At 40.2% G+C, this 16,141-nt stretch overlaps 1 protein-coding gene across 1 annotated transcript in view; it reads right to left on the bottom strand.

Annotated features, from left to right (window-relative positions):
- Nucleotides 1-16,141, bottom strand: part of LOC146005037 (choline transporter-like protein 1) — a 136,627-nt gene that overhangs the window by 88,409 nt on the left and 32,077 nt on the right. The gene's annotated exons all lie outside the window — the stretch shown is intronic.

Genomic DNA, 16,141 nt, shown 5'->3' on the forward strand with positions numbered 1-16,141 from the left:
GGCTTGCTTCATATTTACTTGCTCTGACCAGTGGCGGCGATTTGGTTCCAAAACTGAAAGGGGGGGCAATGACAGTTTACTTTCCCCCTCCGTAGATAAGGTTTAGCATTGTGTGGGGGGGGGGGGGCAAAAGTGGCAAAAAATTCGGGGGAAATGACCCCACGACCTCGTAATCGCCGCCACTGGTTCTGACCACAGCAGCCACATGTTTTGCAATTTGTAACGAACAAACCTTTTTAAGGTAGGAAAAGAAAAATCGATTCTCAACAATAATGGCAAAGGAAGAGCCAGCTGATCATTGTAGAGACTGCCTTCAGTACAGGAAAGTACTGGGGCCAGTCTCTACAAGTATCTGGCGGGTTGGTTAGCACATAGTGCTACGACGCCAGGGGTCCTGAGGTCGAATCCCAGCCTTGGGCATGGATGTTTGTAAGTTTCCATTCATCAATTTCATCATATCACTCATCTCCATCTTCGCTAATTAGTGGCACAAAAGCGAAGTAAAATAAAGGAAATCAATCAGTCAATCAAAGACGAGTATCAATGGCTTGACTGTTGTGTACAGTAACAGCAGTCTCACTTTAACAGCAAACATTCTACGCTCAATTTGACGACATGGTTTTAATAAGTTAAAGAGTGATATGACAGTGGAAGACTTAATAGTGTTTTCGGTTGAAAATAGGTTTTGAAAATATGGTGCTGAAGGGGGTGCGGAAGAAAATTAAGGGGTGCGCAACCGCCCCTTCACACCCCCGCAGCCCCTGCCTCTACTCATACGACGGTGGTGGAAAGGCTGAAGGGAAGTGGGAAATCTTTTCGGTTCGTCGAGAGTGCCTGGGTGGCCGAGAATGTTGACCCTGTAGCCTCCGAAAGCGAAAGTTCCGTGTTCGAGTCCTGGCCATGGAATACTCGTTCCTCAATGTCGCGAGTAACCTAATGACGAGGTAGGAGACCTCTCCGATAACTGATCTGGTGCTGGGCACATCAAACTTCCACCAAACGCCAAAACTAATGGCCGAGAGCTTCAAAGTTGTCGCTCCTAACCTGAAAATTCCTAACTTACAATTCCGCTTAGGTCTAATAATGATTAGGTGGTTTAGAACATTTCGGTGCGGACAACAGGGTGGGGCAATTGCTCATCCTGTGTTTTTGAAATAGGGTAATTTTTATAGGCCCTAGCGCTAACGGAAGTTTATTTAAAAATCAATCAATAAATGGTAAATTGTTCATGTAATAGTAACACTTAACATTGATTACTTCTACAAATTTTCGATGTAATCAGTGATGTGCCGTACGATATAAGTATACGTCTACATGCGTTATCTACACGTAACCTACGCGTAGATTACATTGGGTTGTAGTTTGCAGAGACTACGTAGACAATCTAAAGTGCATTAAGATTAATTTTCAAGACTTTCATGAAAGGAAAGTGACTGACTAACGAACTGAAAAGAATCCTATTTACAACAAAATTTATCTTCTCTTCTATAATCAACTATGGAAGAAGATAAATAGTATGCAAGAAAAAAAAAACAGATGGCAGTCGTGAGGCAAAATGAGTCTTTTTCCCATGAAACACTAGAATATTTCCTATGTTAGATTTTTTTCTAGATGAGAAATTGTTCGAATTTGGAAGGGAGCGTATGAAAAATTCTCCTCAGACATCAGCAACTGATACGCAGTATAATTTTGTTTTACTTCCACAGCGCCCTTTGCTAAGTTATCAACTTTCGCCATGTTGTTTACATAGATTACGTCATCTACGTGTATAAAATAGTCTATCGTTGTCTACACGTAGACGCATATCACTGGATGTAATCCTTTTTTTGATATACGGGTTTTCTGTGTTACCGTAAGCACTTTTCGTTTGACTGTACTACTCCTTGCATATTTCTTGTATTCCATAATTTCGCTGGTGTGTGTTTTGAAGCAAATCTGTGAAAGCAACAATACGAACTCTGTTATGCCCAGTATTAGTCCAATAATTCCTTACGAAACCCGCCCGGCGCTGCAAATATGTTTTCAGACATTGCTATAGGTCTTTTCCACTCTTACGGCGGACGGCCATCATGCTGGCAAGGGAAGTGGGGAGCGGGGAATACGCCGAAGACCAACCAGACAACAGCGGTGGCGCCGAGAGTTACGACGTCGAGGGAAGGAAGTACTAGGCGCACCTCGTTCTACAGGCTGCTGCGTTTCTTATCGCGTTGGATTGGTCGCTTACCCGCTCCCCACTTCCTTTGCCAGCAGGATGGCCGCCCGCCGTAACAGTGGAAAAGACCTATAACACTGGTCTACATATGAATTCTTTTTCTGCTGACTTAGATATTTTAACTGATTCTATACAATTTGAGGTCGCCGATTCCAAATATGTAGTCAGAAAAAGTGTATCCCGTCACAATTTTTCACAAATCACATTTGAAAATTTTCACAATATTATAATACTGGGCTAAACTCCAACAATTTTCCATATAGATATCTGCACATCATGAAATTATAGGACTATACATAGGTGGCGTAGCTGATAACAGGTATTAAGTGGCATTGTTTCACAAGTCAAATTTCAAAATTTTCAGAAAATTATATCCGGCTACATTCCAACAGCACTTGCAAAGAGAATGCGACGTAGTCAGATGTCCATGCAGAGTATCATGTCACGTTGTTTAACAAACATACGTTTCCATTTTCTCAATAGGGAGTTCTTAATGGACAAAAAAGTTTAGGCAATTCCGGCAAATTGATCAATTTGTTTCACGAGCACATACAGTCAGTCAACACCTGATGCCTGTACTTATGCTAAACTTAACATACACCACAGAATAGCACAACATGCATACCTACTTAGGCAAAAATTTTCGTTTCTTTGATTTTCTGGAGTATGTGGCCTCAGGAACGTCACGCTGCAAGCACTAGCAATAGTCGGCCATCATGTTTTCATTCCATCTCCCCTGATATCGGTGCTCCATGGTTTTTATGTCTTGGTGGAAGCATTCGCCCTGTTCTTCACTTACGGCACCAAGATTGGACGGAAATACATCTAAGTGGCTGTGCAGGAAGTGAAGCTTGGCACTCATATTTACTCCTAACTTTTGAAACGTCACCAACAAATTTTCAACTAGAACCTCGTGGTTGTGCGCCCTGAAGCTTCCGAGAAAGTTTGTAATGACATCAGAAAAGGCACACCATGCATCTTTCTCTGTGCGGTTCATTTTTTGTAAGAATTCTTCATCTTTCATTAGCATCCTTATCTGAGAACCATCAAAAATACCTGTTTTTACTTTCTCATGTGTCAATGCAGGAAATTTTGAGCAAATGTATTTAAAGCAAGCCCCATTCTTATCCGGAGCTTTTACATACTGCTTCATTAATCCAAACTTAATGTGCAGTGGAGGAAGTTACACTTTCTTAGGATCAACAAGCGGCTTGTTCTGGATGTTTTTCGCCCCGACTTCAAAGCTTTTCCTGGCAGGCCACAGTCCTCGTACCCAATGTTCGTTCCTTGCTCGACTGTCCCATAAACACAAAACGTATGGATATTTCGTGAAACCTGCTTGTTGACCAAGTAACATTGAAATGACCTTGAGATCTCCGCACACAAGCCAACTGTCATTTGCATACTTTATCTTTCGAATCAGTTCTTTCATTGTTTCATAGCTTTCCTTCAAATGTAGGGAATGGCCAACAGGAATGGATGCTAACTTATTGCCATTATGCAGCAACACACATTTCAAACTCCTCTTCGAGCTATCAATAAAAAGCCTCCATTCTTCTGCATTATACGTACATCCCATAGCTTCAATTAGTCCCTTCACATCTGTACAAAAGACAAGTTCATCGTCCCTTTGAAAATATCTTAATAGATGCCATTGGTATTCCAAAACTGAGACTTTTCTTTCACCTTCACATTGTCTGAGATTTTCTACACAGGTCCTGCATACTTTATGAGGTGCCCAGGATTTATCTTGGTCACCCAATTTAATTCCGAAATATGCACTATATGCTTTCCTTACAAAGTCAGGAATATTTGTCCTTTGTTTTGGGGTTGCAAAAGAACCGCAAATGTAACAAAATGTATCAGGGTTGTTCTTGCACTTTCGACGAACAGATGCCATGTCAACAAAAATACACAACAGCTGAACCTGGATGTGTATAAGGTGATGTACCTGTAATTCCGCACACAGCAATGAACCGAAACAATACACAAAACACCACCAAAATCAGCAACTGTACACAAAACTTGCGTAAAGTTAAAAGCAGCAAGCACTTCCGATACACAATAACAGTCGAATTCGTAAATCCAAACTAGTACTGTATCTTCATAAATATAATTGTGAATACTTTGGTATTCGAACCGCTTCCGTATACGATACTCAGTTCTATTTGTAATTGGATAGAATTTTAAATGAATAATCCCTTTAGTTACTATACTCTTGTGTTTCTACATTAAACAATGTTCGAATAACTGATTGAAATAATTGAAATAATATTCATTATAATATCTCATGTGCTGCCATCTTGTGACCTCTTCACAGACTACGTTGTTTCATTGCTCTAAATACACATCCCTAATATTAGATAATTTTATATTTTCCTCCGAAACCTGACGTGATAGAAAAAAACGGATTTCGGTTTTGGATTTGCCACCCTCGAATTACTAAAGAACAACCATCAGCCTCCAGTCAGCAAAATGGACGTAGACCAGTGTAATCATTATTGATCAATACCATCTATTTGTTCAGTGTAAAGGCTCAATGACGTCACAATTTCAGGTTGATTTGAATGGAATAGCGCACGAGGTGTTTTCCCATCAATTGAAATACGGGATATGAAGGAAGGTAAACAGTAAACTGTGTTTCTTTACTATTTCTTCTTTGTAGCATTCAAGGACGTAGCTAAGCTGATGTGATTCGGAGGCAAGGGTGGATATATACGGGGTGTGTTTGTGAATAACAAGAGGGTGTTATAATGGTTTCAACAGCATATAACATGAACAGCGAGGTGTGACGACACAGGCCAATCTTCATAAATAATATGAAGTTTTTTTTAAATATATATTTTAAAGAATTTTAAAGAAAATTTTCCTCTAAACCACAGAAGTTTTGGAAGAAAGCACGTGGAAAATCTTTCATAATTTATATCTTGAGCGATTTCTTTTATATACTCCATCCTGTGCTCGTCAGTGTTGGATTTTCCTTCCATTTCATTCTGCATGAGAGTATATTTTAAAATTCCGCTTCGAGTTTACTAAGGGGGAGAGGGTCCTTCTCTCTGCGGAAGCTGCCGAGCACTGTTGCCAGCTTCGCTCTTTTGGAGCCAGCTTCGCTCTTTTGGTTCTGTCTCTTTCGTGCACACATTTGGCTGTGAACTGTGGCACCCGCTCCCTGCTCCACTATGATGCCATCACTGGCTCAGACCCACAAAGACCTACTTTTGCCATGAGTATATATTTTGCACGTGATGTGATGTTGTTATATTGGCTGCGTCGCCCCCCCCCCCACCCCTCTTAGCTCCTCAGCTGTTTTTTTAAAGCGCCGTAGCTGACGTGAAGATGACATTATATTGTTATCCGAGATTCCTTTATTTCTATTTCATGCAACCATTGGTGGATTATTGAGATGGGTGATGCCGCCAGATCTAGACGGTGCAAACTAAGAATAAATTGTCATTACTTTAAAGTTAAAGGTAATAGCAGAGCCCTTTGACAACTAAAATTATCCTAGGAGGCACTTTATACAGCCTTCGTTAATCTAGCTCCTTGAAAGTCAACTTTAGCTGTATTTATGGTGAAATTTAACTCTTTTATGCACATCAGGTTTGGCAACACTGCCAGGATGGCCGTAGAAGGCAATGAGAAATGCATTACGCTTAAGGGAGAATTATTTTATCCGTTCTCTCGGGGAAATCAAACATCAAATGACGTAGAATAGTGCATAGACGGAAAAAGAACACGTTGAACTATTGTCTTAGTGGTAGGAAAAGTAGAAACTCGCATTTGATTAGCCGTAACTTGAAGTTGAAATTGATTTCCCATAAGGAAAACATATAATTCTGTAAATACCTATTGATCATATTTTTCAAATATCGTGTGTAGCTTAATAATCACCTCAAAAAACAGCTTCCACGTGCAACATGGAGAGAAATTCATACTCTCTTGTATAGTCAAGGTTGTTTTTTTTTTAGTAGTAGTGCTCATTCCGACGATATTGAAACAAATGCGCAACTGGTGCGTAATTGTCACTCTTCCCCTTAATACAATGTCCTTATGTCAGCTGTCGCATTTCCTTCAGGATTTTTTTTTGTGAGAAGACAGGTGGAAGAAACTGTCAACCAAGCTTGGCAGATGAGATTTTTCGTTAGGACTTTAATGCGATTCCTCGTAGACAGTGGTGGATTCAAAAATGTTTCAAGGAGGGTTATAAGATAATTAAAAGCTTTCATCTGATATATCATTAATATATTATTTAATACTATGTTCATTAATTAATTAACATTAAATTATTATTGTATTACATATACATATTTAACATGTTTATTTTACTCACGGCATTCCTAGCGAATCATATATACTTTTACTTTTGAGATCGCCATCCCCAAATGAGTGTGTTTTGTCAGAATGGATAGTCGTTAATGGTTGAAGAGGAAAAAATGAATATGCACCAAGTATAGGGAATGTAAAGTTACCTTTCTCTTACAATCCAGATCATTTTACAAAAAGTATTGGTTTCTTGTGCCTTCCGTGATTTGAGGAGCTAAAAATAAGTCTGCTGGCCATTGCCACAAGCTGCAGACAAGTGTTTGGCAAGAGGGCGGGGAAGGATCAGACAAAAGTTCGTCCCCGTGGTTATCGAGCGGTTTAATGGAGCTGTGAGTGGTTCTACAAGCTGTGAAGAGGAAATGAACAGTTTTGTTCCTTCGGAATGAGAAATTAGTTGAATTATGGCCGTGTCCGAAAGACAAGATCGTACTTGAAGCAAATATACTTCAAGAATTCCCGTAGTTCAGTCTCGAAGTCTCTGGCTGGAAGTGTAAATCTTTCGAATTGAACTTCGACTCAGTGTTGCCACAATATGAGGGCACAGTTTCCCTTTCCAAGTGGCAAAATTTCCCTTTTTGGACCAATTTTTCCCTTCACCTAAGCAAATTATATAATAATAGTAATAAAAAGAATTAGTAGTTGTAGTATCAGCAGCATTATTAGTGGTGATGGTGGAAGCAGTAGTATTACGTAGATAAGTATTCTGTTGAATTGGTTATTTGGAGCTGTGAGTGGTTCTACAAGCTGTGAAGAGGAAATGAACAGTTTTGTTCCTTCGGAATGAGAAATTAGTTGAATTATGGCCGTGTCCGAAAGACAAGATCGTACTTGAAGCAAATATACTTCAAGAATTCCCGTAGTTCAGTCTCGAAGTCTCTGGCTGGAAGTGTAAATCTTTCGAATTGAACTTCGACTCAGTGTTGCCACAATATGAGGGCACAGTTTCCCTTTCCAAGTGGCAAAATTTCCCTTTTTGGACCAATTTTTCCCTTCACCTAAGCAAATTATATAATAATAGTAATAAAAAGAATTAGTAGTTGTAGTAACAGCAGCATTATTAGTGGTGGTGGTGGAAGCAGTAGTATTACGTAGATAAGTATTCTGTTGAATTCGTTATTTGTTTGAATAAAAAATATTTTAAAACATTTTCACATTTCAGTTTCATCATTTCCTGACCAGGATTCAAACCTGGGAACAGGTGTCCCAGGATTGAATCCTGGTCAGGAATCCATTTAATCGTTAAGCCTCATCGTTACTATTCCAAAGATACATAAAAGCAACGTACAATAAACTTAATGGAGCAGAAACAAGTAGGAATAACAAAATAAATAACATAAAAATGTAGATATGAAATTCGAAATTAACATAAACTGTTATAATGTAGTCAGAGGACCTTAAAATTTCCCTGCAATTGTGGTATTTTTCATCGAAATTCCCTTTTGGCTAAAATTTTGGTCCGAATTTCCCTGCAAAAGGGAAATTTCCCTTCATGTGGCAACACTACTTCGACTGCAGCGCCAAATACGACCAGTAGATAAAAATTGAGGACACGTTGTTTTCCCCGCGTTTTAAACACTTGTTTTTCACCATAGAAATCGCATAGCAACTTCAAATGTTCTTATACATACATCTCTACGCATTAGAACAGGGGCGATTCCTCCATGTAGAAAGTGAGGAACTTCCTATAGTTCATTTATACTTGCTTCCAGTTCTCTACTTTTTAGGAGTTTAATAATAATGCACGTTATAGAATTATGAGCTCAATGTACGTACAATTGACTACGTTAGCTACTGTCAAGAGTTGACTGGTGGCGCTCCTTCCAGCCGCAACCAAAAGACGATGGACACACAGCCTTCGCTGCCGCTCGCTGAGGGACATTGATGAGGAGTGGTAGAGGGGCAAGGGGGAGGATGCGGTTTTTAAAGATCCAGCGAGGAAACATCGAGGGGTTCCTCAATCAGTGGTGCCAATCCTATCAAAATGGTACTAAACGTCAATCAGTGGTGCCAATCCTATCAAAATGGTACTAAACGTAGCACAGTTTGATCTTCGTTGGCACCTAGCATCCTGCTTTTGGCATAATGGTCAAATCTAGCGTAATATGAAACGCGAGTCCCTGGGAGAGGGTAACGCCCTATACTTTCTTGATCCGGTCGTGAGTGGGGGTGATGTGATCAGCATCACGCCCCTGACCGCCTTTACCCCGCAGGGTTTCTGCCCCAGGTTAAACAAACCATTTTCTCAAACCGTTTCAAGTTCTATGCTGAACCCATTTCGTTTGTTGAGCCATTCTACACAATTTTGTGTAGTGAATAATAAGTAACGCAAGTTCAAAACTCTAATAGTATATGCATCCATCAAGTCTGCACTTTGTACCTTTCGGACATAGCCCAAGAACACATTGCTTTCCCCACGTTTTAAACACTTGTTTTTTTCACCAAAGAAATCACGTTTCTTTATTATCATTATTCTCCATTTTATATTTTTTATCGTTACGTTACTCATTGTGATAGGAATAAAACTGACGTAATTATCAGTTAGCCTACACAGCCTAACAAAGAAAACACCAGGCTCAGGGATTTATCCAGAATTTTAAATCTGATGTTGTGTAATTTTGCTTTTAAGGGGTGCAAGGTTAAATTTAGTGCCAAAATTAGGGTTTTGTGAAAAATTCCAGAGAAGTGTTCTGAAAAAATGGGGGGTGTCGATGTGTGTGGATAATTCACTGACCATGCCAGCCAAAAAATAAGCAAAACGGGAAATAGCCTTCATAATGGTAGGCTTACACTGTTGGAAAGGTGGTCGTTTATTTGGCGCTTTCGAACTGAACTGCACTAGGTGACGTCACTTCCGAAAAGAGCATACTTCAAGACTGCTTTTTGGACCTTTCGAAGAGTATGCAAATCTTTCTGGTTAATTAACTTCCTCTTAATTGCTTTTAAAATTAGTTATTCTCAACGCCAATGGTTTGTCTAGGACTTTTCGCGTCTATAATAAACAGTAACAGAGGCTCACTAACTTCTGTTTCGGTGTGTACTGCAGCAGACGTTCAATGTGTGGTGAAACCGTCTTCTGCTGCGCATAAGACCCACACTGGACTCTTAACTAAAAATCACCAATAGAGTACGGATTGGCCTTTTTGGAATCGGCACACTTCTAGACTTATCACGACAAAGTCGAGAATGTGAGAGAGATCTCTGTAACATCTAGATGAGGCAGACACTAAGTATCCCAAACTCTTTCTGACGACTAGGATGAATGATGATGCCTGACCAGAGTTCGAACCTGGGTTTCTGGCTTCGCAGCGTGTCAGTCTGACCGCACCACCACGGAGCGGTTGGGATGGAATTCCTGCTGTGGGTGGGCAACTGGAGGATTGTCAAAGATTTGAGTGGGTCAGATCTTGAAATGAAAATGTAATTTGATATTGACGTTCAATGAAGTGATCTCATTATATCAGAGCTCGAAATGGAAATTTTCACGAAACGGAACGCTTTACCTTCGTTTAAGGTTGTATTTTTTTCTTTCTTTCTACTACATTGACGAGATTAATGACAAGTAAAATGACGCGCAGTATTACAATTAATAATGGCTAATATTAAAGTATTTACTTAAAAATCGAACAAAATAAAACACATTGGACACGAGTCTTTTGGAGGTCTCGTTCCATTTTGAAATATTAAGACGGAAATCGTGAATGGTAGTTAGCTCGCCCAACCGGGATATTTTGAATTCTATGCTTCAATACCTTGTTTTAAAAATAAATTTGTGCAAATGAAAGATATTTTCATCTTGTTATTTTGCGGATGATAAAAAATAAAATATACAAAACAGTAATTTTGTCTGTATTATTATATGGATGTGAAACTTGGCCCCTTACATAAATTGAGAGTATTTGAAAAAATCCTTAGAAGAATACATATTTGGACCTAAAAGGGATGAGGTGACATGTGAGTGGAGAAGGTTACATACTTTAGAACTGCACAATTTGTATTAATGTCCAGATATTATTAGAATAATTAAATCAAGAAGACTTAGGTGGGCAAGCCACGTGGTACGAATGGGAGAGGAAAGAAGAGTTTACGGGATTCTTGTTGGGAAACCTGATGGTAAGAAACCTGTAGGGAGGCCAAGACGAAGATGAAGGGATAACGTTGAGATGGAGCTAAAGGAAATCGGTAAGGATGGAAAAGATTGGATTGATCTTGCCCAGGATAGGGACAGATGGAAGGATTGTGTTGCTGCAGCCATAAACCTTCGGGTTTGAGAAGGCTAAACTCCGTACCAGCTAACTGTAGACCAGGCGAACGAGAACAAGTCTCTCCGCAAGTAGTGACGCCAGACGGCTCCACCAATGAACAGTGAGAGAAACGGGATTGTGTAATGGGCGACGGGAGTTACCCGATTTTCTCTTTCTCCCTGTAATACCGATAATACCGAACGCACATGGCAAACGGACCGTATTCTTATCTCCAGGTCCGTACGATTGGTTTAAGAATGTCTTAGGGAAATATTAGGGATAAAACTTAAAGAGCAAATTTTGACAAGTCGTGCATTTAAGCTTTCACCACACGATTTTCCTCCTCCTCTGCCGATATGCGCGGCCCTGCTCTATAGTTAGCTGGGACAGTGTATAGAGAGTAAGTGTGAGTGAGTCAAGGGTTGGCTTTATTCTTCAGAACGTCAACAACATATCTTCTCAGCCTAGCCTCAAAAATATTTTTTAAAAAATGCCGCAAGAACGATTTGATTTGAGTTTCATTTTGGATGCCCAGTCCACTTAATCCTGTGAAGTTATTCAGCGATAATATAATACGAAAGTATGAAAGAAAAATTTATCACCATAAACAGTGAACCGGAATATGTGTAAAGATATTGTGCAGGAAGATACCTCTGTTGGAACAATATAGTCCATAAGGCATGACACACAATTATAATTAATTAATTAATTAATTAAAAGTAAAAAGAGAACCAGAAGGCACAAAAGATGAAGGCAACGTAGACGCCATCATATTCTTCTAAATCTCCTCGTAGCAACAACGCATCTCCACGTTGAAGGGAACCTTAAATGCTGTAATATGCACTATTAAAGAGTATTAACAATTTAGTTCATTCTGAAAAAAAAGGTAAAGAAATATTTTTAAATAAATAATAATAAACGAACCGGAACTGCTTCTTGCCATTTCTGAAGAGACGGAACAGAAAGTTTCCAAATATTCACGAACCGGAATGCCGTTCCGGTCTGCTCCGGTTCATTTCGAACTCTGTATTATATTCATCATTATGTGGCCCAACTTGATTTTGGGAAGGCCAGGGCCCACTCGGGTCCACACTTGCTGCCGCCCCGCTGACGAGATCCTCGATCTCGTTCAAGACTTCGTAAAACTATAATATGAACCAAAAATACTTTACTATGCTACAGCCATACCAAGCATTTCGTCACTAACTGCAAGGGGCGTTCAGAATTATTTGCGTACGGTACAAGAGCATCATCATCCATTATTTCAAAAAATATTGAATTGTTTTACATTTCAGCTTCAACTTGCATCCATCACAACAATGAACGTTTTACAACAACAGTTCTGTAATACATTTTTAAAATTATTTTTCGTTATGTATTTGCAATTTAGACGTTTGGATTTTTTTTTACGGTGGAAATACTGCAGAATGATCCAACGGAGAACAATCAATAGATTTTACGTAAAATTACGGAATGCCTTACAGAATTATTTACAATGTACCTGTTTAGGGCAGGCTCGTATACAGAATTTTATTTCGGGGGGGTCATCCTTTATCAGCAGCCACAATCTAAAGGCGAAAAGGTTTGGGGTAGGAGCCCTGCAGAGGAATTTATGCTAATGGAGTAAAATTATTTAAATGAGATATTTGTAGGATTTCTGTGAAGGCTTCAGCACCCCCGCCCCTACCCTCCCTGGCTACATGCCTGATTCAGGGTCTGACATTCAAATAAGAAAGCCAAATGTGTACTTACCATGAAGGAATCGCAAAAAGGGGGAAATTAATAGTAGGTTTCTTCTTTAACGTGACAGGGTCGTGCTAGGTTCAACCATAGGATATTAATAGCCATAAGAATATATTTATCTCAATACAAATTGAGAATGAGGAACATGAGACTGTATATTGGTATACATACTCATGATACCTCCCAGGGCACGGGAGAAACATTAAGATTTGCAGTAAATAGAAACAAAAACACAGAACTTACGTTTTAACATATGAATTCAGAATCTATTTATCTTGATTATGCAATTTAAAAAGAACCAAAGTTGTACATCATAACGAAACTCACAAAAAAATCACAGTAACAGCACAATTTTTCTCTCATGCACTTCCATTAATCTCGTAACTTTCAGCTCCAAGATTCATATATACCAGGCGGGATGGTGTACTTCAACAGTCTGTTCATACGTTCGGGAAGGAGATGTCAAACGATTGCATAGACAAGAATATACCTCACACTGCAACAGAGATCCACATTTCCTTTGATGGATGCACAGGCAAAAATTTAAAAAAACATACTGTAATGAGATATTTATTGGTTTTATTTGTAAAGCGGAATGTGGCGATCGAACAATGCTTTTCGGTTCGATGACAGTTTTCTACCCTGTGACAGAACTTTTCAGCCTGCTTTAGACGAAAGCATTTTTCTTAACATTTATGCCATGACCAAAATACTACTCTGTAAAGTGAGAAATCGTATGGCATTTCAGATGCCATGGCATATTTCATGGTATTTCTCAAGGATAGCATCGATCCTATTTCCGTAGCATAACCAATCAGAAGCGACATCTAGGTCACGAGTAATGGCGGCCACGAGAGATGTAAACAATGTATCACTTCACATTTTTAAAAGCCGATAACTATTGAACCGAGAGGAATATCGTTTCATATAAAACAATATTAGATACAAAACAATGGCGTTCCATAAATATATACTTTACAACATTCACTGTGCACGTATGGAAGACTATTTTAGTTGTTTCAATTGTAAACACCCTGCACTCAGCATAGATGGTGTAACTCGACGTGTCTTTCGTGCTGTATATGTTGTACATTGTAATCGCAAAAGCTTACCGAAATTTTACATGAAATGCTTCCGTGTAAAAGTACCATCTGCTATAAGATTTTTGGAAGCTTTTACGTAGCATTTATGCTAGTAAAAGGAAACGCTTTCGTCTAAAGCGGGTTTTAGAGTGAGACGGTAGGGGGAAGGGATGCGACAACAGAACTTCTGTTGCCTCCTTCCATTGAAATCAAATGGTGTAACGCCCACGACAGGGAAACGCGCAGAATTTAAGTGCCAGAAGTCTGCAGGTTATCTTAGAGCTTCACTGACGCCCACTGAGACGCGGAGGAACGCGGCAACAGAATGCAACAGACCAGGGGCGGTCTGTGGCTTTTACAGCAACGGAAGCACATATCGTAAGAAATTTTAAAAAGCATTATTCGACATTCTCAATGTTCCTTCGTCAGTCGCATCAAATGACCAATCCGCCTCGTCGTCGAGAGAAGCTAAATACAAAAACGTGCAAACTCGAGAATGATGACGTCCTGGCCTTTGATCAGGAGCGTAGGAGAGTATATTCCAGGCTAGTTAGGCCATCTGCGAAGCCTGAAGCCTAGAAAGTAAAATACTGAAGAGAAATCTCTTAGAAACTGTGTGAATTAAGCTGATTTGGAAAATAAGATAATGGCGATTCTGAAGTTGGCAACCTGAATTCTTAGGAGTTGGCAACCTGAATTCTTAGGAGTTGGCAACCTGAATTCTTTGGAGTTGGCAACCTGAATTCTTAGGAGTTGGCAAGCTGAATGCTTGGGAGTTGGCAACCTGAATTTCTATAAGTTTGCAACCTGACTACCGTTGGGATGGCATCGTGGCTTCCTTGAAGACGTCAAGAATGAGTCTAGTCTTCTCCCTTCCTCCATAGGCTAGGACCAGGAGTCATAGTGAGCTGACCCAGGTCTTAGACTCAGCATACGCCACTGCCTTTGATGTATTCACACCAGCGGCGGCAATTAGGGGGCGACAGTTGCTCCCTCCCGTACATTTGCCCCCGCGATATGCTAAACCTTGTCTACCATGGGAAAGTAAACTGTCCTCGAGTCCCCAGTTTTGGAACCGAATCGCCGCCACTGATCCACACACCCCAATATCCACCTTACTGAACGCAACTCCAACTGGCGGCCGGGAAACAGCGAATCACCGATCAGTTGAAATTTCTTCGACTGAAATCGGACATTTTCGAGTCACAAGGTACCGAACGTTGTTCACGGGACGAAACAAATGAGCGTCGAGTCCACCACATATTGCCAAACGTACCGTAAGGCGAGAAAGAGTCTTCTCGGGCAACGTTATTGCCAGCACCAGAAATCAGCGGGGTGTTAATGGTACAACTGCACACATGGTCCTACACGAGGGAGTTTCACACGCAAACACGCAAATAGACAACTGGCAAGAACATAAGTACGCTTGGCAACGTTGCTTCGGGAGAGCGATGTGATCCCTTGAGCTTTCACTTCGCAACTGAGATTGTTGACGCCCATCGAGCCACACACCCCGAAGACGATTGGTGGACAGAAATAGCCGTCAAGATCAGCCGCCAGTTGAAGTTGCGTTCAGTATAACACCCTCCAAATTTCCACAACACCCCTTAATATTTTCGCAAAGACCCAATTTACGGTTCTATAGGTTCTAATACGAAATTACATCAGCCAAATAGAAATTTTTAGATAAATCCGTGCCCCACATTACTAATCTTTTCACCCACCATCTCTTTTTTCGTTTCACAGAAATCCAATACAACGTTTTAGTCGCCCATTGTTTGATGCAAAAGCTTGTTATCGACCACTGCTCGAAGTGGGAATTCCTAACTGGAAAAAATGCATGTATGGATCGACATGAAACTATGCAGTAAAGCCCCTATCGCACGGAACTAGATTTCTAGTAGGAATGCCCTAGTTGGCGCTGGACTGGCTACCAATTTGCTAGTTTTCGCCTCACACGATACTTATCAGCGTACTTGTCGATAGACTTTTGTTCCCATACGAAGGAAGTTGTAATGGCGGCCGCGTAGGATGTTAACAATGTATCACTTCACATTTTTAAAAGCCGATAACTATTGAACCGAGAGGAATATCGTTTAGTACAAAACGTTATTAGGTATAAAACGATGGCGCTGCTTAAATACATACTTTACAACGTTTACTGTACACGTATGGAAGAATATTTTAGTTGTTTCAAATGTAAACACCATGCACTCAGCATATATGGTGTAACTCAACGCGCCTTTCATGCTGTATACGTTATACATTGCTGGAGTAACACTCGGAAACCACAGACCAAAGCGCTCCTTTGCACACTCACAGATTATCTTCACATGGCGAAACTTTGCTCAGATTGGCTGTTCCACAGAATCCAGTCGAGGCAAGCAAGTAGCAATTAGAACATGTCCTATTCCTCCAAACCAGTCAAGCAGTCAGCCAGGCGGCCATGATTGCTACCTAGAAAGTAAGTTCAGCGCCAACTAGGGCATTTCTACTAGAAATCCAGTTCCGTGTGATAGGGTCTGAGACCGGTAAACCAT

This window comes from Lepisma saccharinum, chromosome 22, assembly GCF_977018435.1.
Source record: "Lepisma saccharinum chromosome 22, izLepSacc3.1, whole genome shotgun sequence".
NCBI lineage: Eukaryota > Metazoa > Arthropoda > Insecta > Zygentoma > Lepismatidae > Lepisma > Lepisma saccharinum.